Genomic DNA, 27,141 nt, shown 5'->3' on the forward strand with positions numbered 1-27,141 from the left:
TTACGGTCGCAGTTTCGAATCGTGCTTCGGGCATGGATGTGTGTGACGTCTTTAGGTTAGTTAGGTTTAAGTAGTTCTAAGTCTAGGGGACTGATGACATCAGATGTTAAGTCCCATAGTGCTTAGAGCAACTTGAACCATTGTTGAACTGGCGACATCACTGTTCTTACGCAGTTCACGGTCCTCCATGTATTCCAGTTTTGGAGCCGCCAAACTCTGCCTGTCCTGATGCTTAGTCAGGTGAGCTGATAGTTATTCAACGGCCGTGTTTAAGAACCCTTTTACGGGATCTCAGTCGTCCATGCTCGCACACAATGACAAACAGAGGATGCCGATAATGAATGGCTTGTCTGAGTCTCTCTGTGAATTCGTGAGATGTTCTTTGGGAGCTGGGGCTGGCAAGACCAGCAGCTCTGTATAGCTCTGTGTAAGGAGACGTAGGTTTCATATACCCAGCTGTGGTTCGACATGTTTCATTAAGGCTTATGTCGATCTTCGTCACGTGGGTTGATCTGGTCCGTATCTGGCAGGCGTCTTCATGTGTGGAGAAGCGTAATGCTTGGGCTGAGGCTCTCAGAACAGCATCAGTTCCCTTACCTAAGTGCATGTCGAATTCATCTCACTGATAGCGTGAATTAATTGAGAAAAGCAAAACTCTAACTCGAAACAAGCGAGTTCGTTCTCCCCGCAACATGACATATGCTAATGTGGCTCATGCTTACTATGTTCTAAGTCTCAGGTGCAGACGAAGGCTGCTGTGGCAGCTAGAGTTATAAGTTCAGCATCAGCACGTATGGTCAGCTCGAAGACGAGGTTGTCCTCTCTGCAGCTCTATGGCGAAAACGTCTCTTGCTCTGACTGTCCAATAGAAGGAGTGTATTTTCTCCCATTCTCAAAATATTGCTGATTCTGCCAGCATTGGATTCCCATTGGCCCATTGTTGTAGACCCTCCAAGTTCCGACAAATGAAAATGTATGAAAATTGCAACAATCTCCCTTCTAAAGAATCTGCTGTGATTAACCAGTAAAACGCATTTCCCTCTTTGAATGCGGCAAAAAACAGAAATACCACCCCACTATGATGGTGGTTTCATGTTTTGGCCAGTCATAGCGCCTGTACAAATACACTCACAAGTCTCCGGCCCCACCGCAAAAAAAAAAAAAAAAAAAAAAAAAAAAAAAATATATATATATATATATATATATTTCTGATGAACGACATTTATTTTTGGAGGAACAGGGCAAAAATAATATAAATGCTGAATTTGTAATCAACAGTTTGGTTGGCAAATTCACAGCAAACATAACGACAAATTTGAATTAATTAAGAGGTTGGGATATACACTACTGGCCATTAAAATTGCTACACCACGAAGATGACGTGCTACAGACGCGAAATTTAACCGACAGGAAGAAGATGCTGTGATATGCAACTGACTGAGCGCCTGCGATTGTGTACTCAACGACGAATCTGGGTACACGAATGGCAAAACGTCATTGTTTCGGATGAATCCAGGTTCTGTTTATAGCTTCATCATGGTCGCATCCGTGTTTGGCGACATCGCGGTGAACGCACATTGGAAGCGTGTCTTCGTCATCGCCATACTCGCCTATCACCCGGCGTGATGGTATGGGGTGCCATTTGTTACACGTCTCGGTTACCTCTTGTTCGCACTGACGGCACTATGAACAGTGGACGTTACATTTCAGATGTGTTACGACCCGTGGCTCTACCCTTCATTCGATCCCTGCGAAACCCTACATTTCAGCAGGATAATGCACGACCGCATGTTGCAGGTCCTGTACGGGCCTTTCTGGATACAGAAAATGTTCGACTGCTGCCCTGACCAGCACATTCTCCAGTTCTCTCACCATCTGAAAACGTCTGGTGAATTGTGACCGAGCGACTGGCTCGTCACAATACGCCAGTCACTACTCTTGATGAACTGTGGTATCGTGTTGAAGCTGCATGGGCAGCTGTACCTGTACACGCCATCAAAGTTCTGTTTGATTCAATGCCCAGGCATATCAAGGCCGTTATTACGGCCAGAGGTGGTTGTTGTGGGTACTGATTTCTCAGGATCTATGCACCCAAATTGCGTGAAAATGTAATCACATGTCAGGTCTAGTACAATGTATTTGTCCAATGAATAGCCGTTTATCATCTGCATTTCTTCTTGGTGTAGGAATTTTAATGGCCACTAGTGTATGGTTTACTTTACATGTGAGAATAATGAAAAGACACTCTAAGCACAGGGATTTTTCATTCAGAAAACCCTTACATAGAGCTGCTAATCTAGAGAAGAACCTGTAAGTAATCACATGTCAAATATGGAGGGGATTAGGCCTACGAATTTCGGAATCAAAAGTGCACGCCCTCTGTAGAAGGCCTGGGCAAGTATACACTGATGAGCTAAAACACTGTGACCACCTGCTTAATTGCAGGTTTGACCATGTATGGAACGAAATACGTCACAGATTCTGTGTATAACGGATCCGACAGTTTGTTGGTAGGTTGAATGGCATTAGATGTCTACGCACAGGTCACGTATTTCTCCTAAATAACAAGCTCCTGAAACTTCCTGGCAGATTAAAACTGTGTGCCCGACCGAGACTCGAACTCGGGACCTTTGCCTTTCGCGGGCAAGTGCTCTACCAACTGAGCTACCGAAGCACGACTCACGTCTGGTACTCACAGCTCTACTTCTGCCAGTATCCGTCTCCTACCTTCCAAACTTTACAGAAGCTCTTCTGCGAATTTTCATATCAGCGCACACTCCGCTGCAGAGTGAAAATCTCATTCTGGAAACAAGCTGCTGATTTGCGTAAGGGTGATGGTGTCTGATAGCGACACAGATGGGTTCCATAGGATTTGCATCAGGCGAATTTTGTCGTCGAGAAATCAATGTGGATTCACTATAATGCCCCTCAAACCAATGTCTCACGGTTCTGAACAATTATAATGTTGTAAAATGACACGGCCGTCGGTGAGGACGTCAAGCGTGATGGAATGCAGGTGGTTCGCAACTGTCAGTGTGTCTTCGATTACTAGCACAGGTCCCACGTAAGCGCAGAAGAATGTGTCCATAGCATAATACTGCTCCCACCAGTCTGTGACCGTAGCGCGCTGCACGTTTCGAGCCTCCATTCACCTTGATGAGGCGTTTATAGAGGTGGCCACCAACATACTGTATCAAAAATGTGATTCACCCAAGGAGCCTATACGTTTCCGTTGATAGACAGTTGAATTCCGATGGTCCCGTGCCCTCTGCAATTGTAAATGACGATACTGCTGGATCAAAATGTGAACTCTTAGGGGTGGTCTGCGGCAGAGCTCCATGTACAACAATGTACGATAGATGGTGTGCTCCGAAACACTTGTGCGTGCACCTCCATTCTACTCTTTCGGCAGAGATGCCACAGGTCACTATGTATCCTACTTTAGAGAGCAGGCAAGCCTACGTACCCCACGTTATGTGAAGAGTCGTGGACGTCCAACAATTTAGCTCCTAATGGTAGTTTACCAATCCTCCTACCTCTTTCCGAAGATGCTCATGACATTAGCAAATGAACATTCGACCAGCTTCGCGATTTTCGAGATACTCGTTCACAGGCTCTGCATAATAATAATCTGACCTTTGTCAAAGTAGCTTATCTCAATGGGTTCCCTATTTGCAGACCACATCTTTGCTAGGGAGATCCCCTATCCGTGTCTGCTCCACTTAGTTTTGTTACCGCGTCACGTGGCCGAAACGCCACCAGGCGGCATCCAACGTCTTGGCGGGCAGTGGTGATAATGTTTTTGCTTATCAGTTTGTACACATGGTCTGAAATATGTGTATTAATTTGATGCACATGGCCTGCCAGTGTAGTCACCTTGCGTATCAATTTGAAATGTATGACAGTAAAAGTGTTAAAACATCATTTGCTGCTGACCCCCTTTGCTCCAACAGATTCTTCTCACCCTGAGTACAGTTTTTGCATCCGCTTGCAGATCTCTACCTTTTAAGAATGTTTTATGGTGCTCTTCGGAATGGGAGTTTACAACCTGCCGAATGTCACCTACTGTCCTCTTCAACGCTCTTATTGCAATGTGGGACACTATTCTGACAGTGCTCATGCACTGACTGTGTTCCTGGCGGGGTTTTTGTCTTTCAGCGAGGAACGTTTTTACGACTTGCTTGCGGCTGCACTCCTGTGATCCTCACGGTCCCACAGTCAGTCAGTGGACACAGCTGGCAGAGAAACATTCACCATACAGAAATGAAATGAAGAGGTACTTACTGAATTTGCAATCATTGGTGTTTGTGTCAGTTACATCTGTACCTTCCATGCGTCGCTAGTAATATGATTAATTTGGTTGTCTCGTTTGAGTGGTGGGTTATTAACTGGGATACAGAGCAAATTTGGAAAGAGTGTCCCACAACATATTGTCCCTGTAGGGACCGCAAATACAAAATTAGATGAACTACAGCATACACAGAGGCATTTAAGCATAACGTATACGAGAATGAGATTTTCATTCTGCAGAGAAGTGTGCGCTGATATGAAACTTCCCGGCAGATTAAAACTGTATGCCGGACCGAGACTCGAACTCGGGACCTTTGCCTTTCACGGGCAAGTGCTTTACAAACTGAGCTACCCAAGCACGACTCACGCCCCGTCCTCACAGCTTTACTTCCGCCAGTACCTCGCCTCCTACCTTCCAAACTTTACTGAAGCTCTCCTACGAACCTTGCAGAAATAGCACTCCTGAAAGAAAGTCGTGCTTGGGTAGCATTGTATTGCATCGGAGTCCAGCTAGAGGGCCGCCATGTGATGCTACATGCTGTGACAATAGCCACACTAGTTTCTCGGAGAGAAACCGCCATGGAAACTTACGTATTGAATCGCGACGCAATTTCTGTTATGCATCTTCATCCTGAGCACTTGCCCCCAAAAGGCAAAGGTCCCGAGTTCAAGTCTCTGTCCTGCACACAATTTTAATCTGCCAGGAAGTTTCACTACGTATTCGACTCGAATGGAAACGATCCCAAATATATGTGGTACCACGCTAAACATCCTGTGCCACAAACTTTACAGAGGTTTCCAGAGTGTGTATGTGGATCTGGGTATTTATATATGTGGCTGGAGAATTCTTTATGGTAAAGCTAAAGGTTGCCCTTCTTTGTTTACACTCGGTACCCTCTGGTACAACAAACTGATATAGATCGCAGGCGCTTGAGCTGTACTCCGATACATGTGGTGGCGGTGTTTTCTAAGCAATTTGTCAGCCCACTGATCCCAGCGTGGGGGGGGGGGGGGGGGGGGCACGTGGGTTCTCTCACGTGAGGGTCTTTAGCGGCGGGGCCACCGCCGCGGCGGAAAGCCACTTTCCAAGCTTTCACTCTCAATAAGCGCCCGTCTCGGCTCTCGGAGCCGATTACCAACAAAGGGTTTCCCGAGCTCCTCGCTCCCCCCTTCTCCGGTAGGCGGCGGGCGACCCCTGGCTGCACTTTACGAGCCTGCGGTGGCGCCAACGGCAGCGAGCTTTTACGACCTGCGCTGACGATGCCGATCGGTCATGTTCAGTTCTCAGAACTTCACCCGGTCGCCTTCTTCTCCCCATTCGGATGTGAGTGTGCAGTGTGTCTGCTGGTGATAACTAGTATCTATTTCCAATAATAAAATGACAACAGCCGTTATTTTGCTTTTATTTGTTAGGCAACCAGTTTCGGCATTACATTATGCCGTCTTCAGGGATGCATATATCGAGTAACCCTCATGTTAGAAACCAATGCAGCACTGTCAGTTGGTATCGTGAAATACCAGCAACTGGGTTGCTGACAACAGTCCAAAGAGGCATATGCCCGTGGGAAAAGAAATCTTCACGATACCAACCGACAGTGCTGCATTGGTTTCCAACACGAGCATTACTCAATATAAGCATGCCTGAAGACGACACAATGTAATGCCGAAACTGGCTGCCAAACAAACAAAACCAAAATAAGGGCTGTTGGTATTTTGCTATTGGAAATCAACCATTGATTTGCTTGTCTCATTTCAATGATGGGTTACTAACTGGGGTACAGAGCAAATCTGGAAAGTGTGCCCGCACTCCGGACATAGGATGCTGTTACATTTAATTTCCATTTCCGCGGAAGGTGTGCCCTTCCAAATTAGACAGTAGTCTTCTCACTGTCTATATCACTACAAGGATTTTCAGTAGATGGTGCCCCAAAGAATGTAGATGCTTACGAAAATCGTATTGTACCACCATGAATCAGCTGCTAGCATGAACTTTCATTACTGCTAATAGATTTGTTTGTCACAAATTTTTCAGTTAATGGTATCGTATTTGTATGGATACATACATGACATTCCACTCCACTATCTTTTCCTGGTTATCATTCTGCTGACTGATATGATGTGAGCCTTATGACTTTCTCTCCTGTGCCAGTTCGTCATCTCACCTGTTTTATGTAGGGTGTAACAGGTGAAGTGTTGATACTTTTGTATGTGGTATCTTAATATGTACACACATCGGAGTGTTGGTTGGTTTTCTTCTGTTACGAACAGTCTTCCTACAGACAAGTCACAAATATTATGACTTTATATTTTCTGAATGGCCATAACTGCATGTAACTATGCCTGTCAGTATAGACTAACCGTTTTGCATCTATGAATCCACACTCCAATAACTGATCTGCTGCCCAAGAGAAAGTAAGCATTAATAGGTAGCTCTTGCCACACATTCTTGGAGGTACTGCCCAACTTACAAACATACAACTTGTAGTAGGTATTATTATTAGTCTGCAAATGATGTAAATACTGCTGTAATATTGTTTGGATACTGCCCTCTGCACTTGTATCCGTTACATCCGCATATTCCAATCTCTGTCTTCCCGTACAGTTTTTGCCCTGTACAACTCCCTCCACTACCATAGAGTTCATTACACGTGTCTTATCTAATCGCTTCTTCTAGTCAGTGTGGTCATATACGTGACGACACTGTGGAGAAAATCCTCATTTCTTATCCTCATTTCTTATCTTCCTCTCCTTATGCATCATGTGTTAATTTGCGGGCAATATATCAAAATTGTTTCATTTTGTCTACTGTATGGTGCCCACTTTGGATAGTAAGTTTATCGCTAAATGCCGTTTACACTGCGTTTCACAGTTCTCGACTTTCTTTGGCCTACTCCTAGTCCACATTCTATGCTCACTATATTGTTCATTTCGTTATACAAGTCCTGTCATTCTTCATCAGTTTCATAGATCATAGTTCTGTTTGACTAAAGCTTGTCACTAATATCCTTTCACCGATACTTTCAATCTCACTCCTGACCCATTATGTCATTTCCATGAGTGCTTGTTCCATGCTAGATTGAACAGTAGGGCGTAAGACGTCATCCCTGGCTTGCACCATTTTAATTCGTGCTGGTCTTCCATTCTTTTCTCTTTTATATCACACAGAAGTGCTACATATAGCCAATAAAGGCAGAAAACTCAGCCTACTAGAAGCACTTGAAACTAACAGACACTTAGCTCTAAATCCCCAGCTGGTTCTAAATGACCAATTGCAACTGAGCACATCGCCACTCTTAAACTTTACATAATAAAGTAAACCCACTATTAACCACAAGTGTCCCAAAATTAAACAAATTCAAACCCCAATATAATGTAATATCCCTTATGTGTTTACATCCCTAACTGTCACTCAACTGTAACAATGTAATATTTGATATATATTAATGCACAAATTTTTCGAATAACAAAATGTAACCCCCAAAGAAAACATCGCTGTTATACAACCAACAATTAGTGTCCAGTATGGCTGCTCACAACAAATACCAAAAAAATTGTAATTTTGTAATAATGTGTATTCTAAATAATTCTAATTGTTGTCATACATGGTACTGACAAACCACAAAATGTGATTTATTAAGTTAAAGAACAGTCTTACAGAACAAAAAGTCAAAGACCCGATTGACAATTCCAAAGACAATACCACAACTAAAGGTCGTATGTAAGTGCGTTGTATATTAGTCTAGAATGTTTGGTTCGTAAGAACACAAGCTCCTTGTGAACAATAGCTAGTAGTTATCTGAAGATGGCCTAATAAAAATCAGTAGAACAAAAACCACCTAAGTGTTATTCAGCCCTCAATATGGGATTTTAATTTTCAAAGGTCCCATTCCTTACAGCACTGGCGATAACATACTGCGCTCCACAAGTCGGCAAGTCGCAATTGCTTATCCGGTCTCTAAGTTTTTGAAAAGATACCCGTGCAGTACCATTTTTAGTTTTTATCCTGTCACAGTGACACCATTTTGTTGTTAGCCAGGAACCTAGGTGTTTGATTTTGGTGACTATCTACAGAGAGTTCCCATCCAAGTCGATAATCTGCGACAGCAATCGAAAAACACAATACATTTTTGAACTAACTAGTTATGAATAAAGTAGCCCAATATCTAGAAATAACTAATTTTTTAGGGATTTCCATACATGCGAATTCGTTCCCGTCATAGCGACTGCGTAAATATCTATAAAAAGCGTTGTCTCTGAACAATACCACATGATGACTATTGCACATATGCAGGCATCACAATTGATATATCCAAAGCAGCTGATGGGACGTCTTTACATTGAAGCTTTACATTTTCTAACGGCATGCCCGGCTTATTTCGACTGCAGAAAACATTTTGGAACATCATAGGCTAGTTATTGTTCCTGTCCAAATGCTGTACTACACCAGCGTCGACGTAATTACCTCTTACGCTACGTGAGACATTAAACGTCTTTGGAGTCCTGTTTTTCTAACTTTACAAACCTTTTTTAGCTTTCATATTCTGCTATTTCTGATTTCATTCTAAAATTATCACTAAACTGCCCTGCATTTCAGATTGCCATCATATTTTCAGACAAGCATCCTAGATAACCTATTCCACTTAATTTTACACATGTTTGCATTTTTCTGATTGTAAACAAGTCTCTTACTCATGTCACTTTAATAGAATGGCAGTTAACATTTGTTCTTAAAAACCACAATGTTCTGTCTTATTTCTGGTTTGTAGTTATACATACATCTGATGATATTGTGACCTCTTTTTGAATATAATTTGCGCTTCAAAAATAAACAAAAAATTATATTGTATAGTAATAATCATTTGTAAAGGATTCCGTTGATGCGAACCTATTTGCCACATTTTTTAGACTACTCAAGTAGTAGCACAGCATTGGACATAGCATATTGCTTACTATTTTAGAGGAAATTATGACTTGACATTTATTCTAAACTTTTGACGTAGAATATTCGACCTTTTTTCCCATACAGCTCTGAAGATGGTTTGGTTAATAAATCGTTATCGGCGATCAACAAAATCTGTTGTAGTGATCCTGCCCTATAATAAATCTATTGAAAAAGAGGATAGTTCTAAACCAGGACCGAATAGCAAAAAAAGGAGCCATAGAACATTTGAATATCATGGCTGTATACATTAGGATACGTGCTCAGAGAGACATATTTTGACTGAAATATCTCAGTACCAAAGGAGTTTGCGCTGACGTGAACCGTCCCTACAAACATGAAACAGCCATATCGAATAAGGTTGTTACATGAGGCCTGCACACTCAGAGCAGCTTGTAGAATACTGCCTGACATACGGGTTCAATCCCCTATTTAAGATTCAGTTATGATCTTCCCATTCACCCCTCTTATCTTTTCTCACTTCCTCAATGCCCATCTCTCAGAGGTTTCTAATTGCTTTTTGCGTTTCTTCCTCATAGTATATGTCGCTGCCTCATATAAAACTTCAATCCACACAAAACGTTTGACCAATCTTTTCTTCAGTTGCAGGTTCTGTTTTCACACATCACTTTTTTTTAGTCTTCAAAAAGATGATGTAATATTTTGAAATGTGGTGCTGGAAATAATGCTGAAGATTAGATGGGTAGATCGAGTAATTAATGAGGAGGTGCTGAGCGAACTGGAGAAAAAAGAAATTTATGGCACAATCTAACTAAAAGGAGGACACAACTTCATGCATTAAGGAATTGTCAGTTCTGTAGGTGAGGTAATACTGGATGGGGGATAAAAACTGTAGAGGGAGACTAAGGCTCGAATACAGTAATGAAATTCAGATGGATGTAGATTATACCAGCTATACAGAGATGACAAGACTTGCACAGAAAGGACTAACCCCCACCTACTCGCACCCCCGCCCCCACGCAGCTTCTGTTTGATAGCAACGTACACGTGGAAACTGCTGTTGTCCTGGCTGTGAACAAAATATAGCAACGATAATGCCAAGGTCACATCGTTAGAAAGACAATTTACAGCAAAGATATGCCCATTAGCTTGATCAACGTGAAATATGAAGGGAGGCCCCTTGCACCTCATAACGCAATGTCGTAATAACATGAGTATTTCATCCCAAAAACTTATGTGTACTGTATTTAATATATTTAATTGCATTTAATATATTTATACTCCCTTTAATGTAAGCAAGAGTCCGAAACGTCAGTACATACTAGGACGCTGGCTACGCCTCCCTTAGTTGTATACTACGTAATGAAAAACAGGTATCCATATTTAATGTAATACACGTAAGTTTTTCAGATGAAACACATAACTTTGCGACAGCATATTACGGGCTTCGAGTGCCTCCCTACAATACACCAGTCTTCGATCTGAAGACCAAAATAGAATTTTTCTTCCCGTCAGATGAAAGCTTTGTAATGGTGTTCACTTTTTTCCTATTGTGATGTCCTCTTTCACTTACATACCTAAGCGTTTGAGTTGTATAATTTTTCGTTAGACGTTATTCCTTTTGTCTTCCTTTAATTTGTCTCGATGAAAATAATCTTGGGTTTCTTCTTATCAATGTTCGTTTCGAACTATTGGCATGTTGCGTTCAGATCTATCTTGTTAACGGTATAACAACAAGGACAAGGTTTGACCCTGTCTATTGTTCTGTAGCCAACGGCATCTGTGACCATTTCACATCTCGTGTGCTCAACAACGACTCAGAATACCATCATGCGCCTGATGCACTGAAACCTTATTACCCATTAGACATGGCGGGGCATTATTAGCAACGTGCTTTGTCAGACCAGACAAAAGACACAGACGCTTCGGCGCTGTAGACGGAAAGGGCACTTCGCTGTAGCTAATTACCTCCTCACGTCAGTTGCCTGAAGTAAAGCGCATGACGCGTCCAAAAAGAAGAGGCAAGGACTGCGGTCTCGTAACAGCTAATGGAGCTGCTCACGAGCGAGCGTAACTTGCCTTGAACGTCCCGCGGCTACCTCTGTAGCTCGTGGGTCCCAACTAACGTTAAATTTTCGTAAACAGTTCGCTCTTGGCAATTAAGCATTCTAATTTATCTGCTTTATTTTACTTTCTTATGCTACTGTCGTCCTGGGGTCCAACTACAGTTATTTTAAAATGTAGAAGCAATCTAGACGTTCCTAAATTTTTATTTGTATATTACGGCACGTTCCAACTACAGGTGCACATCTCGGATTTTAGACTGTCAACTTATTCCAGAAAATACAATGTCGTTGGAAATTTTAAGATAAAGTTATAATTTTTATTTGTGGGGATCCACAGCCTCCAGGTGGATTATAAAAGTAAACGTGGTCCATAGTATCACTGTAATGTGATATTTATTTAATTGTGCAATTAACTAATTTCGACTAAGCGTCATTGTGCAGCATATTTGTAACGTCTGTATTTCATGTCATTTTTAATTACAAATGTGCTCTACAATAACGCTTGGTCGAAATTCGCAAATAGCACGATTAAGTAAACACCGCATTACAGCCTACTACAGGCCATGTTTACGTTTATTAATTGAATTTAAGTCTGAAAATTGGGAAAAAATCAGTTTATTAGGGAAATGATTTTTAGTGGGATAATCAGTTCTTGTAGAATTTGTGGCGGTGTTATGTTCCCCAGAAATCCCGATGAGCTACAGTCAAACACTGCTATTATAGCAGCGATTCGCAACCCCGGGTAAATACCCCTTGAGGGGAAAATGGCAATTTCTGAGGACTAAGATGAAAATTTGTTCCTTGAAGATTTAATGACCGCTCTAAATTAACTTGTCAAAAATAATCTCTTGGGTCAAAGTATTGATAGACTTTAATATAACATCATCGTCATCATCAGCCATTTGATATCCACTGTTGAGTAAAAGATTACGCCAGCTTTTTCCGTGTACTTGTTCATCTGCGGTACTTTGGAAAACTACTCTTCTAATGAATAAGTGCTCGTAACTTTTAAGGTGTGCATTTTAGAGCACTTTTTTACCGGAAATTTTTTTTCTTGGTTTGGTCCATATTATCACTTCCCAAAATATGGAAAGCAAAGAGCTTGCAGTAGAAGAGATTTGGTTCACAGTACCGAAATGAAAAATTACTCGTAGCTCTTAAGGTACGCGTTTTCGACCCTATGTTTACTGAGACTTTTCTACTTCTAGTATCGTGTACTTTCAACTGTATCCGTTTATGCCATTAATTATCATACACCCTGTATACCCTACAGCAGCGCCCTCAAAAGGAAATATTTTGATCGCCCATTATAGAAATCACTTACCACTGTGTTTTCCAGCAACAAATCTAGACCCTCTTTGATTCCGTGACACTACATTAGAGGATCTAATTGGAGCACGTGGCAGCTTCACACCGAACTGAACGCTCACCGCCAAAGAACACGTACAGGTCTGTAATTTCTGTCAACTTTCTATTGCCAAATCCGTAATCTGTGGAATAAATTTCATTACAATCACATGTCTCTTTCTTGGTGTCGCACTTTTCACAAACGGTTGTGTGTGAGGGGCTTTCAATAAATAATGCAGCACACTTTTTTCTGAATGCGGGTTAGTTCCATTCAGGATTGTAAAACAATATATTATTTCCCACTGTTTTAGCTACAAAACCCTATTTTTGAACATAATCTCCGTTCAATGCCACGGCCTTACGTCACCTTAGTGGAAGGGCCTGTATGGAACCGCTCTACTGGTCGTCGTTGGAGCCAAAGTCTTGCTGCACCAACAGCCCCATCATCAACGTTCTGCTTCCCGCGGAGTGCATCATTCATTGGTTCAAACATATGGAATTTGGCAAGTGCGAGACCTGGGCTGTAGCTTGGATGAGGGAGAACAGTCCAATGAAGTTTCGTGAGCTACTCTTGGCTGCGCATACTTGTGTGACGCCTTGCGTTGTCATGGAGAAAGAAGTTTGGTCGCTTTTTAGTGGCGACTAATACACTGGCGCCGTTTCTTCAATTTCCTGAGGGTAACACAATATACGTCAGCGCTGATCGTTCCCCTACGAGGGAGGATATCAAACAGAATAACCCCTTCAGTCTGGCCATGAGTTTGCCGAATAAGGGTGCGGGTTTGACCTTTATCTTCGGAGGAGAGGTGGTGTGGCGCAACTCCATGGCTTACTGTTTTGTTTCCGGTTAGGATTAATGGACCCATGTTTCATCGCCCGTGATGTTCGACAAAATATTGTCACGATCAGCATAGTATCGAGCAAGCAATTCCGAACAGGTGGTCCTTCGTTGCTGTTTATGGCCTTCTGTTCGGTGTCGAGGAATCCAGCAGGCACACAGCTTTGAGTATCCCAACTGGTGGACGAGCGTGTCAGGACTACCAACAGAGACGTCCAGCTATGCAGCGAGGTGTTTAATACTGATCCGCCGATCACCTCGAATGAGAGTGTCCGCACGTTCCAACATTGCAGCTGTATGAAGTCGGCATGCAGGCGGCGCGAGATCGGAGAGGTTTGTGCGACCTTGTTTCAATGATGAGAGACGCCTCGCCCATCGACTCACCGTGCTTTTTTCACTGCCAGCTCTCCGTAGACGTTCTGCAAGCGCCTGTGAATATCTCTGGTTTTTCACCAAAAGAAAATGCCAGCTCTCTGTTTGGAATGCACCTCTGGTATGGGCGCCATTTTGAGGGCCACATACAGCGCGGCCACTTATTGGAACTTCATGAAACGATAGGGGCTGAAGTGGGAATATTGCACCATGTCTCACAACAGATAACGAATTTTTTCGAACGAAAACTGGCGAGAAATTAATATGTTGCATAACTTATTGAACGCCCCTCTAATAATATGACGTTAGGAATATGGATTTCATTGGTAAACTTGCCTACCATTCTAGATGGAAAACAGGTACCACAGTTGCCTACTACAGTGCACGACAGCAGAACCTCGTGTCGAAGGTGTTTTCAACCTCCGTGCAGTGGCCAATACCGGCCCACAGGTGGCGCTGCCGGCTGGTTTAATACATCGCATTCCCGCCGTTCCGTCCCCATAACTCAATAAGCGAGCTGCGCTGCCGTTTCTAATAAACGGTCCCCTCCCTCCGGGGGTCCGCTTGCATTCTCCGACACCTGCGCCGAGCCGGGGAGGCCCTAGAATACTCGTGACCCACTTCTTCGCATATATCTAGCCTTTTAAAAATTTATTTTTGGCCTTTCTGAGAAGTTCGTCTCAGTCGTTATTGAAGATAGTTTAGATTAGATTAGATGCGATGTTCGCGAGTAAATCCCGGAGGATGCGAAACATGCTAGAAACACAAAAATACAATATAATACAACACAATACACGTTTCTTTCGCCGATCCTGAGTGAGGGGATATCCGAAAAGTCACATTTGACATCTTCAGAAAGCCAACAGGCACGAACAATTATATATGACACGTCTAATGGTCCACAAAATAAAAATTAGCGCCCCTACGACACTTGTTACACAAACTACATAATATCCCATTCAGTAAATAAAACGGCGAGAAAAATTACAAACAATACAACTCAAAGCTACAAAAAAGGGTTATAACACGCATATAGTACAAAGACTCAACCGCAGTATCGAAACACAACTAAGGAAAAACGAAGATAGGCAACTCAAACACCACAGAACCGTATAAACAATAGTGACACTGGAGCACAGACAGAAACGCGTAACAGTAAAGCTCATGACATGACTGACAGACAAAAATGGAACATATTAACATACAATAACAAATCAGTGCACCAAATAACAAATATACTAAAGAAAAAAGGATTACTTATTGCTCACAGAACAAGAAACACACTCCAGTCACATTTACAAACAACAATAGACAAATCAAATATATACATAGGAGGAGGTATGTATCAGTTATAATGTCGAGTATGTGATTCATTATATCTGGGAATGACAGGCTAGCCCGCATCTCGTGGTCGTGGGGTAGCGTTCTCGCTTCCCACGCCCGGGTTCCCGGGTTCGATTCCCGGCGGAGTCGGGGATTTTCTCTGCCTCGTAATGGCTGGGTGTCGTGTGCAGTCCTTAGGTTAGTTAGGTTTAAGTAGTTCTAAGTTCTAGGGGACTGGTGACCATAGATGTTAAGTCCCATAGTGCTCAAAGCTATGTGAACCAATGACAGGCTACTCTACACCTGTAAACACACACGTTTAGCACACAGTGAAAAGACACAATGAACTGGTAGCCAAGATCTGAGGAATTCTATTTGTTCCATGATTACCGGTTTCGGCGAAACTAAAGCCGCCGTCATCGGATCTTAGGACACATACAGGTTACAACATCACGACAACCTGTATGTGTCCTAAATCCGATGCTGGCGCCTTTAGTTTCGTCGAAACCGGTAATCATGGCATAAAAAGAATTCCTGCGATCTTGGCTACCAGTTTATTGTTTTAGAAGCATCTAGATCGCTGCCACATGCTCAAAATGTGCTCCCTACAACACACAGTGAAAAGAGCAAGTGAAGTGTTGTAATAAACGTGGGTGACTAAACGCTGGAAATCGGCCATCTGGAGTATGGGGACCGAGTAAAAGACCTCTGCAGGACGACACACATGGACTAGCAACATTGCAATTCGAAAGTAATACAAATGGTAATTTATCCTCACGAAATGCGTGCTGGAAAAGTCGTTTATAACCTGAAAAACAAAAACAAAAAGAATAACACGAGAGAACGTAACACTGTAATATACTTGTAACTACTACATCACGCATTAATTATGTATAAAAAAACAATCATGTATTACAGGTAACTGAAGATGTTTCATAAATAAATGAAGCGAAAGGCGTATGGCGTAAAATTGACAGCCTTTGATTTAGTTGAAACGACAGAACATACCTCCATAAAACAAAAACTCATTTATGCATTTATTAAAGAGCTTACCACAAACATCTAAAAACGAACATACTGAAGCGCATAGTACCTTGGGTATTTTAGTTCAGAATCATAGGAACAGAAACAGCTTACGAGGTTTTCTTACACGGATCGTATTAGCTACACTGCAAAGTAGTTGTTATGGTCTGCGGGAACAGCAGCCAGTGCTAACGTGGATGAAACGAGGGACGAAACCCGGAAGGCGAGAAGATACGGATATACAAACAACAGAAAAGTAAACGCTCTTTCTTTGGGTACCACCGAATACAGTGGCACTCGCGGCAGTGCCCGCTGGGGTCGCCGGTTGTAGCTCCTGAAGACAGCTGCTACAGAGGTGAACCTCCTTTGGTCCCCTTCGAGGTTTCTGGTGATGTGGTTGTATCAGCCTAATAATCCTCCTTTGAAGTGACGCGGATGGGAAGTACGCAGGATACAAATTTTGTTAACTGTTCGGTGAGTTAATCAGTTAGATTTGAAGCATACATTACCACTTGTCGGAAGTTTCTTTTTCTTTTTTTTTACACGAGAAATATTTGTCATCATTCGTTAACTTTCGTTGAATTTCTGAAGTTAATGCAGTATCAGCATAGTTATGAGGCATCTTTGCAGATATAGTATATCGCATTGACTTTATCTTGGAATCACTTTTTGTCCAGTCATTTGATTTTTTCTATTCCCACGCTATTGAGCGCTTCGTGAGTTTTATTCAGACACTAAGTGTACTTAATAGTGAACGCCTCTTCGACAGAATGGACAAAACAATGAACCACAAGCTACTTATTGGACCTCAATGAAAAACAAATATCGAAATGGCAACAACAGTGACGGCAGGCGATAACAGACAGTCTGTTCAATGAAGACCAAAAAAATTCGAACAAGGTGAAAACAATGCAGTTACAAATTTCTGTACAGTGCTAGGAGGGAGTGTCGTGAACAAAATACTGGAAGTACCTGTCGATCGGTGTAGCGTGGTCTTGAGGGGGATAGGTTACAATTTCTCCGAATGTAATTAACATTTTACAAGGCAACAAACGGAACTGATTACGTATTTGTTTATACGTTCAGATGTGCTAACAAAACTAACGGGGTTCCATTTTAAAAAAACGTAGGTTTGTGTTAAAAAACATACTTCCGTGCATTTTTGTATGGTTTGTATTAACCAATTACACATCCCCTCTCCCCACGTTGGGTCTGTGGAATCGATTCGTTAGTATTTGATGTGGTTTACGAAATATATCCAGCGGTAATGTTAGGTGACTCACCCTGTATAGTGGATTATTTTCAGTTTCTTAAATGACTACCTATTTGCGTTTGTTAAGGGAGCTATTACGTAAAAAACGTTCAACAACTGCAGCTGTCAACAGTCTACCACACTGAATAGACTGTCCCGTGTGTGACGTGCTGTCAATATGTACTCGAAAAAGTCGCTTTAACTGTCTCCACTACCAAAACAGAAGGCCTAATGATTGGAAGTGAACATGATGAATAATAGGGAACGTGCTTGAAAACATCTATTAATGACCATGGAATTTTTGTTAACAACTCTTTCTAAAACTACATTCGATTTAAAACTTTGAACATAGCTGCTAAGGTTCAGTGATCGTGTTAGAATTATATTGTAACAAATAAGTCCTCGGTCACAAATATTAAGTCAAAAATTGACCTGCTTTCGACGCTACTATGAGCGTCGTCTTCAGAATTATACTAACTGTACTAAAACATTAGGTATATAGTACATTAATAAAATTAAAGTTTGTACTGACTCGAAAAGATGCAGTACTTACAAGTCACATATTAAAAAAGATCTCAGCCGGAAAGGCGACGTCATGAACGCTTGTCAGACGGCGAGCCGCTAAGGGCTGCGGCAGGCAGGGAGGAAAATAACTGATGATGGTCGAAGTAGGAAAGACATAAAATGTAGACTGGCAAAGAAAGCGTTTCTGAGGAAGAGAAGTTTGTTAACATTGCGTATAGATTTAAGTGTCAGGAAGTCTTTTCTGAAAGTATTTGTATGGAGTGTAGGAAAGTGAAGCAGGGACGATAAATAGTTTAGTAAAGAAGACAATAAAATCTTTCGAAATGGGGTGCTACAGAATAATGCTGAGGACTAGATGGATAGATCGCGTAACTAATGAGGAGGTACTGAACAGAACTGGAGAGAAGAGGAATTTGTGGCAGAACTTGACAAGAAGAAGGGATCGATTGGTAGGACACATTCTGAGGCGTCAAGGGACCACCAATTTAGTACTGGAGGGCAGCTTGGAGGGTAAAAATCGTAGAGGGAGGCCAAGAGGTGAATACACTAAGCAGATTCAGAAGGATGTAGGATGCAGTAGGTACTTGGAGTTGAAGAAGCTTGCACAGGATAGAGTAGAATGGAGAGCTGCATCAACCAGTCTCTGGGCTGAATGCGACAACACCAACAGCAACTCTTTATGCAGGTCACAGAATTTTCTCTGTCCGCAAATCAGCTTTTTCGGCACTATTTTCTACTGTCGTAATATTTTCTGGCTTTTCCCGTTTCGTTATATGCCATCATATTTCAATAAAGTAATGGAAGTAAAACATGGCAAGCTTTAAGGTCTTGTTGAGGTCCAGCTTCACCTATTCATAAGAAAAAGTTGAATATATTTTTCCGCTCCAGAGAGCGCGGTTATAGAAGGCTCCAGATTGTCATAACGGAGCTGAAAGAGTGAGTGCCCTGCTGCTCTTTTGCGTGGTATATTGAATGAGAAAGTTATTTCCTTTCTCAGGAGCAAGGGTAAGACTCTCCGCTTTGAGTGAAACCGTTTTATGCGCTTAGAGGGGACGCTGGGATTGGCAAGCGCTGGCTGCTGTTCGCTGTCAAACGCAAATCGTGAGCAACGCGTTTCGCGTGTCAGAGCTCGGCGCCTGGCTGTCTTATACACTGCTCCTGTAAGAGACATTCTGGTAGAGAAGCAAAGTTTGCATTGCTTTCTTTCACTAGATTACGAATTTAATATGGGAGGATAAACAACTACCATAGCGTTTTATTTTCTAGATTCCCTGATGGGGTATTGGATTGGTCGATGTCTATTGTTAGGAGAGAAACCGATTGTAATATACCGGCCTGTCTAAGATACCCTACTGTTACTGTTAGCGTTATTTCACCTTATACTTTTAAACTAGTTATTGACGAAGGCGGTTTGACAAGTCTGGTAAACTTCCTTCGTGGTTGGTAAGCTTGATTAGTCCACGAATCGTATAAAGAATGTCAACAATGTACAGCTTTCAAATCACTGCTGAAAACCATCTGAATTGGTCAGTGTGTCGAATGCTATTGAAACTGGGGAAGACCAAGTTTTTTGCAGTCATTAAATATTATCATATGAAGAGTTGCAGTGATAAACAAATAAAAACAGAAATGGATGAAGCTCCACCATCACTGAAGACCATTGACCTATGGATTAGCGAATTTAAACGTGTCGGACAAACACCGAAGACGAAGTGCGCCCCACTGTCCAATTGAGGTCACCACAAAGACTCAAATGGCTCTAAGCACTATGGGACTTAACACCTGAGGGCATCAGTCCCTTAGACTTAGAACTACTTAAACCTAACTAACCTAAGGACATCACACACATACATGCCCGAGGCAGGATTCGAACCTGCAACTGTAGTAGCAGCGCGGTTTCGGACTGAAGCGCCTAGAACCGCTCGGTCACAGCTGCCGGCCACCACAGAGGACATCACTGACAAAATCCATGATGTGGTAATGCCAGAACGACGAATAAAAAATTTGGGCGATTGCTGGGACTGTTGTCATCTCAACTGAGCGAGTGCATAATATCCTGCATGGAGAACTGACCATGAAGAATAGGTGTGCGAAATGGGTGCTGTGATTGCTCACAGTCGACCAAAAGCGCACACGGCACAACATTTCAACACAATGCCTAGCAATGTTTAATGGCAGTTCACAAGACTTTTTCTACCGATCTATGACTGTTAATGAAACCTTGATCTATCATTAACACCAAAATGGCAGAAAATATGATGGGCAAAGGCTAGTGAAAGTGCACCGAAGAATCAAAGACCATTTTGTGAAGTGGTAAGGTGGTGGTCACTGTTTTTTTGTGATTCACAAGCAATAATCCTCATAGATTACTTAGAAAAAGGCAAATTATAACTCGACCCTATTGTTGTTGTTGTTGTGGTCTTCAGTCCTGAGACTGGTTTGATGCAGCTCTCCATGCTACTCTATCCTGTGCAAGCTTCTTCATCTCCCAGTACCTACTGCAACCTACATCCTTCTGAATCTGCTTAGTGTATTCATCTCTTGATCTCCCTCTACGATTTTTACCCTCCACGCTGCCTTCCAATACTAAATTGGTGATCCCTTGATGCCTCAGAACATGTCCTACCAACCGATCCCTTCTTCTAGTCAAGTTGTGCCACAAACTTCTCTTCTCCCCAATCCTATTCAATAATTCCTCATTAGTTATGTGATCTACCCATCTAATCTTCAGCATTCTTCTGTAGCACCATATTTCGAAAGCCTCTATTCTCTTCCTGTCCAAACTATTTATCGTCCATGTTTCACTTCCATTCATGGCTACACTCCATTAAAATACTTTCAGAAACGACTTCCTGACTCTTAAATCAATATTCGATGTTAACAAATTTCTCTTGTTCAGAAACGCTTTCCTTGTCATTGCCAGTCTACATTTTATATCCTCTCTACTTCGACCATCATAAGTTATTTTGCTCCCCAAATAGTAAAACTCCTTTACTACTTTAAGTGTCTCATTTTCTAATCTATTCCCTCAGCATCACCCGACTTAATTCGACTACATTCCATTATCCTTGTTTTGCTTTTGTTGATGTTCATCTTATATCCTCCTTTCAAGACACTGTCCATTCCATTCAACTGCTCTTCCAAGTCCTTTGCGTCTCTGAAAGAATTACAATTTCATCGGCGAACCTCAAAGTTTTTATTTCTTCTCCATGGATTTTAATACCTACTCCGAATTTTTCTTTTGTTTCCTTTACTGCTTGCTCAATATGCAGATTGAATAACATCGGGGAGAGGCTACAACCCTGTCTCACTCCCTTCCCAACCACTGCTTCCCTTTCATGTCCCTCGACCCTTATAACTGCCATCTGGTTTCTGTACAAATTGTAAATAGCCTTTCGCTCCCTGTATTTTACCCCTGCCACCTTTAGAATTTGAAAGAGAGTATTCCAGTCAACATTGTCGAAAGCTTTCTCTAAGTCTACAAATGCTAGAAACGTAGGTTTGCCTTTCCTTAAATTTTCTTCTAATAGAAGTCGTAAGGTCAGTATTGCCTCACGTGTTCCAGTGTTTTAACGGAATCCAAACTGATCTTTCCCGAGGTCGGCTTCTACTAGTTTTTCCATTCGTTTATGTTTATTTATTTATTTTTTATTTTACACGGCACTACCTTAGGGCAAATTGAGGAGCAAATCTCCAAGGTTATGGAACGTGTCATTACTTTAACTTACAACATAAAAGTAATAACAGATAAAATAAAATAAAATGTCTGTGTACCCAAAAAAAGACAAGCAGTAAGTTATTGTAAACACAATCAAGAATATAACATATGAATCAGCTTAATTTTTCAAGAAACTCCTCGACAGAATGGAAGGAATGACCCATGAGGAAACTCTTCAGTTTAGATTTGAGAGCGCGTGGATTACTGCTAGGATTTACTACTAAGGTAGTGTCATCAGCAAACAGAATTACGTGTAGTACTAGAAGGCATATCATTTATATAAATAAGGAACAGGAGTGGCTCCAGCACTGATTCCCCCTCCCCTCCCCCCCCTCCCCATTTAACCGTGCCCCACTCAGATCCGACGTCACAGCCATTCTCTACACTGTGAATAATGACCTATTTCTTTCTGTTGTTAAAGTAAGAGGTGAACCAATGGTGAGCTACTCCCTGTACTCCATAATGGTCCAACTTCTGGAGCAATATTTTGTGGTCAGCACACTCAGATGCCTTAGTTAAATCAAAAAATATGCCTAGCGTTCGAAACCTTTTGGTTAATCCATCCAGTACCTCACAGAGAAAAGAGAATATAGCATTTTCAGTTGCTAAACGACTTCTAAAACCGAACTGTAAATTTGACTGCAAATCGTGTGAAATAAAATGAAAAGTTGTCCTTACACACACAGCCTTTTTAATAACTTTATCATACACTGACTGATGGCATAGAAAAAGGTCTAAAATTGTCTAGATTATCCCTTCCTCCCTTTTTACAAATCGGTTTCACTATTGAGTACTTTAATAGCTGAAGAAACTGACCATTCTTAAAGGAAAAATTGCAAATATGGCTAACTACTGGGTTAACGTGTGCAGCACAGTTCTTTAATATTCTGCTAGGCACTCCATCATATCCATGAGAGTCCTTAGTCCTCAGTGATTTAATTATTGACTCAATCTCCCCTGTGTCAGTATCACAGAGGAGTATTTCAGACATCAAAAGCATTGTCCAAGAGAGTTACATGATTTCCTGTAGAAACAAAGTTTTTATTTAATTCACCGGCAATGCTCAGAAAAAATTTGCATACCACATACTCTTTGCTTTTCTAATAACACTTTTAACACTAGTCAGCCACCCACGCTGCCTTTTACTGCTAGTACCTCGTTTAGAACGCTCTAACGGAAAGCAACTTTCAAAGAGCATTAGAAATGTGTTAAGAAAAGCATTATGCCTATCATCTGTGTTATCGGCACTATAAATATCCTGGTATTCTTGTTCCTTAATGAGGTTTAAAAAAAACTCTATTGCCGTTAGATTAGGTTTTCTACATACTTTGTAATTGTATATATCATTTGTTTGAGTACAAAAACCTTCTTGTGTTAAAATTTATCCATCTAACAGAGTACCCGTCTAGTAATGAGGAATGAACAAAAATAATGTCTATGGCTGTGCTACTATTCCCCTGCATCCTGGTTGGGGAAAACACAGTCTGCGTCAGATCGTAAGAGTTTAGTAGATCTCCCAACATCCTTTTTCTTTATTGTTGAATCGTTTGAAGTTTGTGTTGGCTGAAAAAAGACCAAGGTTGCCGCGTAAAAATAGTGCTCTTTCACCAGGATAATGCACCATCCCACATATGAACGATAACAATGGCGAAAGTGTATGAATTGGGGTTTAAACTGATCCCTCATCCACCCTTTTCACCAGACTGAGCCCCAAATGACTTCTTCCCGTTCCACAATTTGAAGATATGGCTCACTCGGAAGAAATTTTCATTAAATGAGGAAGTGACATTTGCAGTGAACGAGTATTTCGCCAAATTTGACTGAACCTGTTTTTCCCGATGGCATAAAAAAGCTAGAGGCTCGCTGAATCATCTGTTTATCCCTCAAAGGAGAAAGTCGGGAAGTAGTGTGACGAGACTGTCGGTTCGTTCAGGCATACTTTATCAAAATACTTGACCAAGAAAAGAAGAGTAGTGGCATCCAGGAGGATACTTAGAAATTAAATTGGTGAAGTAATATTATTGAATATTTTTTACTTTTCGTGAGTAATTTGTAACCTTACCACCGTCTAGACCATGGTGAACTTCTTGAAGGGGATGAGAAATAATGTTGATTTTTTAATGTTAGATACCGTCTAAAACTGTTTGATTACCAAATCTAGCCGCAATTTCGCGTTCCTTCACACCATCAGAAACACTATCATTATGTAAATAATGTGCACATTATTAAAGAGCCACAAATTAACATTTTCCTGACAGCAAAATATGCGACAGAAGCGACACGCGTTTTTCCTACTCAACAGCCAAACAGGAGTACGTGTTTACATTGTTTGGCAAAGATAGGGCGTGTTAACTGTTAGTCTTAACGAGTAGTACTGTTTTGTAGGAGGAAATTATTATGTATCCTCGAAATATACGACTCATGATGAAAAGTAAAGCCTTCGAATATTTTGTGTGAAAATTTTCAAAAGTTTTTAAATAAAACAATACAATAAACAATTACTTACACGTAAAATCAGATATATGAGCGTTTGCTGCCATGCGGCGACTGACAAAGTTGTCACAGCGCACGTAATAGGTAACATATCTGCGCGAATAGATATACGCATATCAACCAGACATGGTGTAAACTATAAGTCACCACTTTGTGCTGAAAAGGAACTGAGAATTTTTTTTAGTAGAAAAATGAAGGAAGACAGGAGGCAAGGAGAGGTGAGGCAACTTTAAAACTGAATTTTAGCAATAAAAAGGAACATTAACAGACAATGATAAAATGTTTTACGTAAAATAATTATAAATTTTTATGAGTGGAGGCCACTAACTAACTGTAACTATAAAACTTTTCTGAAGTACCGGCTTGAAACCTTAAAGAAACTGTCTCTTCGCAAGTTGCAGTTGATCATTTCACATGTTGCCATCCCTTTTGAGTGTGTGTTTAAAAATTTTCAGTTCTTTATATGGCTGTAATTTCCGCCCTTTAACCTCCTTACACAAAATTGCAGTTTCTCCTAGATATTTGGGGGTATGATCAGTAATGAGTAAATATTCAGCATATGTGGAGTGGTGCAAATCACCACCCCTCTTTCGTAGTAAATGTCTTCTATACTTTACTTCTGAAGAAGACAATTTTAAAGTTGTTGAAACCACGGTCAAGGATTGTTAATAATACCTTCAACTGGTTGGCTATTTTCCCAAATCATTCATTCACATCCGGCTTTCCGGTACAGCAGCTATTTCAAAAGTTTAGTGTTAAGAAAGTTACAAGGGTTTTTAGTTACGAAATGTACACTGAGCAATAGAAATTAGTAACAGGTAACGATCGGAGTGATCACGCTGTGTCATGTATCAAATGAAAGTTGATGATGTCAGGAAACACCACAATAGGCTACACTTGAATAAATGGTTCGCCGGCTGGGGTGGCCGAGCGGCTCTAGGGGCTACAGTCTGGAATCGTGCGACGGCTACGGTCGCAGGTTGGAATCCATTTCATTTAAAAAATGGTTCAAATGGCTCTGAGCACCATGGGACTTAACTTCTAAGGTCATCAGTCCCCTAGAACTTAGAACTACTTAAACCTAACTAACCTAAGGACATCACACACATCCAAACCCTAGGCAGGATTCGAACCTGCGACCGTTGCGGTTGCGCGGCTCCAGACTCTAGCGACTAGAACCGCTCGGCCACCTCGGCCGGCACACTGAAATACTGCATGATCAAAAGCTACAGACAGTTTAACAAAATGTAGACATGCAAATGCACCATGGCCATACATCCTCCACAAGCTATACAAAGCACGAAGGCAATATGAATTATCTAATTCCTCACCTAATCAGCTTAGGGAATGCTGCTGACAGGAAACTATTGAATATACTTTAAATGATTATTTACGTGAATTACCACTAAGAAAAGTTATAATTAATCGATATGGCAGTGTGAATAATGAAAATTAAAACTTAAGGATGAAAAGCCATGTATCCAGAGGGGGGAAGATGCTCTTTCTTCAAGCTCGCTACAGGTATTTTGTAATTATTGTGTAATGCTTTGTTATTATAAAATATGATGTGAGCTCGCTTATAATTTTTGCTAATGACGTATGATAATAACGTACGTAATACTTTGTTATTTTTCCAACGAGAGGTCACAAAAGACTGTAATTTTGTTATAAGTCATGTCCGAAAGAACAGACACACGCGGAATCCGCAACTGTGATACATATTATGTTATTGAAGATGGAGGGGGGAGGAAGGAAGAGAAAGGGAAGGATCTGATGATATCAGCTGCCTTGGAACTTTATGCAGAATCAGTAGTGACGAGTGTGATATGTGCCGAACTGGAGTTCGAACCCGGGATCTCCTTCTTTCCAGGCAGTTACCTTAACTACTGCGCCATCTGGACACAATGTTTATTGCAATTGCACGGACTACCTCTACACTCTTCTCGGCCGACCCACGCTCCCACCTGGAGCCACCTATCCGCAGTATTCTAATAATATGTATGTATGCAAATAGCCTTAGTTTTAAATGGTGGTCGTTATTTCAATACTTAACATGTAGGTCAATATTTAACGTTGATTCAGTAGGGCGTGAGATCACAGAAAGTACTTAGATAGGAGCAGCCTGCAGACAGTCTTTCTCGTATTTCGCCGGCCGCTGTGGCACTTCAGTCCGGAACCGCGCGACTGTTACGGTCGCAGGTTCGAATCCTGACTCGGGCATGGATATGTGCGATGTCCTTAGGTTACTTAGGTTTAAGTAGTTCTAATTTCTAGGGGGCTGATGACCTGAGATGCCAAGTCCCATAGTGCTCAGAGCCTTCTGGCATTTCGACTTTTATTTGTCTGTAGTCTGTCGTTGTTGGAGGCTTTCATCTTTTGCGAGTGGTATCGTGTAAGCAGACTGCTTGGCGGCAGTCGAGACTGTCAGGCCGGCGAAGTAGTCACGCACTAAACACTTTGTTCGAATGCCGACTGCTTCATCTGGAACAGTTTTGCAGAGCCTGGTCTTATATTTCCTCCATTGGCCTTAGAATATTTTCTGGCGGTTTCGGTGATTGAGTTTGATCGCCAATACAAACCACTCTTTATTTATGGAACTTGAGGCGGCTGAGAACTTTTATCTATTTTGCTGCAGTTAATATTGAGAGTCAGGTGTGGTGGACTTGTTTTGTCAGTGATTCTCTGTAATAATGAACTTCAGTTCTACATCGCAATTAATAGCGAGAATCTGTGCTACTGAATTTTTGTGACTGATGGATTATTGAACTAACTTTGCCGCACCTGTTCCGCTTTTATTGTTCTGCTGCAATACTACTATTTATCCTTATTTGAATCCGCAATTGTGTAACATCACCAGTCACAAGTGGATGAATTATTATTAATAAACATTTATTTCATTTAAAAGATAATTATCGTGTTTCAAAAACATTGTTAATCTCTTGGGGACTAATACAGTTCATTTTTTTGAAATTATTGTTATAACCTGTGTACGAA

The 27,141-nt window shown here is 41.4% G+C and overlaps 1 protein-coding gene and 1 non-coding gene across 3 annotated transcripts in view; one reads left to right on the forward strand and one right to left on the reverse strand.

Moving 5' to 3' along the window:
- Positions 1-27,141, forward strand: part of LOC126365864 (uncharacterized) — a 664,271-nt gene that overhangs the window by 243,527 nt on the left and 393,603 nt on the right. The gene's annotated exons all lie outside the window — the stretch shown is intronic.
- On the reverse strand, positions 2,601-2,675 carry Trnas-cga (transfer RNA serine (anticodon CGA)). Its single transcript has one exon. It is a non-coding gene; the product is annotated as a tRNA-Ser (tRNA).

This window comes from Schistocerca gregaria, chromosome 4 (genome assembly GCF_023897955.1).
Source record: "Schistocerca gregaria isolate iqSchGreg1 chromosome 4, iqSchGreg1.2, whole genome shotgun sequence".
In the NCBI taxonomy this organism is placed as follows: Eukaryota; Metazoa; Arthropoda; class Insecta; order Orthoptera; family Acrididae; genus Schistocerca; species Schistocerca gregaria.